The 1,292-nt window shown below is 29.7% G+C and overlaps 1 protein-coding gene across 2 annotated transcripts in view; it reads right to left on the bottom strand.

Moving 5' to 3' along the window:
- LOC106878844 (SMC5-SMC6 complex localization factor protein 1) overlaps positions 1–1,292 on the bottom strand; it is a 76,914-nt gene that overhangs the window by 69,665 nt on the left and 5,957 nt on the right. The window lies entirely within an intron of this gene.

Below are 1,292 nucleotides of genomic sequence, written 5' to 3' on the forward strand. Positions count from 1 at the left end.
ATATATATATATTTGAAAAGATTTGTAAAAGTACTACATGAGTAAGTAGATATTGAAAATGAATAAAAATGAAAATGCCACTTTTTTTAAAACATTTTTGGGGTGTTTTAATTAATTTGCATGTTTCGGTTTTTTGAAAAACCTTATCAAAAATGAATATAAAATATGTGTGAAGAGGAGAGGGCTATTAATAAAATAAAATTGAAATTAAAATTAAGAATGACATTCATAGTTTACTGTTATTTCTTGCATGCGCACGTGGTCCTGTCCTTCAACATGGTAATTCCAACTGGTTCTTTTAGTAGATTACTACTATATAATTTCCATTATGTCCTTTATATTGTACCAAAATTTCATGCATTTATTTGTTGAATTAAGGAAGTTATTAAAAACTGAAACCCATCAGTGACTTTTGGGACACCCTCCATATATATATAGAGACAGACAGATTTATGACCCTACCTTATATTGGTACAGTTGAGTATGACCCCGGAAAACTGATGTTGCCAGTTGGCATTATTGGGCTGTACCTAGCATAATAGAATTGGAGATTTTATATGCATATTCAAACCATTTCCTGTAAATGAACACACAGGATATTTAAATCTATACATACTTGAGAAAGAGAGAGAGATAAATAGATAGATAGCTGTTATGCATATATATAAATCTATATGTACAAGTGTTATATACATATGTTATATGTAAATAAATCTATATGTACATGTGTTACACGTGTATAAATCTATGTATGGATATATGTATATATAAATTTATAACTAAATACCTATAAATCTATATATCTATATATATAAAAATGAGAATGTGTGTCTGTCTGTCTGTCTGTCTGTGTGAATCCCTAAAACTCGAGAACTACGCAACCAATTTCATTCAAATTTTACACATGCCTTACTTAGGGTTCCAGTTGTGTTTTAGTAAAAAAAAATTATTAACTTCTTGCAGAGTTCGAGCACACGGCAACATAATATCTCCTCCACTAGTATTGCATGTCAAAAGTGAAACAAAAACACTCATGTCAAATACTTTCACTTTAAAAATGAAACTGTTCCACTAACTGAAACAATCACATTTCGATACTGTAGTGACAGATACTTTCACAGAGAGAGAAAGAGAGAAAGAGAGAGATGCATATGTATACATATACATGTATATGTACACCATTTCGATACTGTAATGACAGATACTTTCAGAGAGAGAGAAAGAGAGAGAGAGAGAGAGAGATGTATATGTATACATATAGATGTACACGTATATGTATATATATATATATA

The sequence above is a fragment of the Octopus bimaculoides genome, chromosome 25 (genome assembly GCF_001194135.2).
Source record: "Octopus bimaculoides isolate UCB-OBI-ISO-001 chromosome 25, ASM119413v2, whole genome shotgun sequence".
Taxonomy (NCBI): domain Eukaryota; kingdom Metazoa; phylum Mollusca; class Cephalopoda; order Octopoda; family Octopodidae; genus Octopus; species Octopus bimaculoides.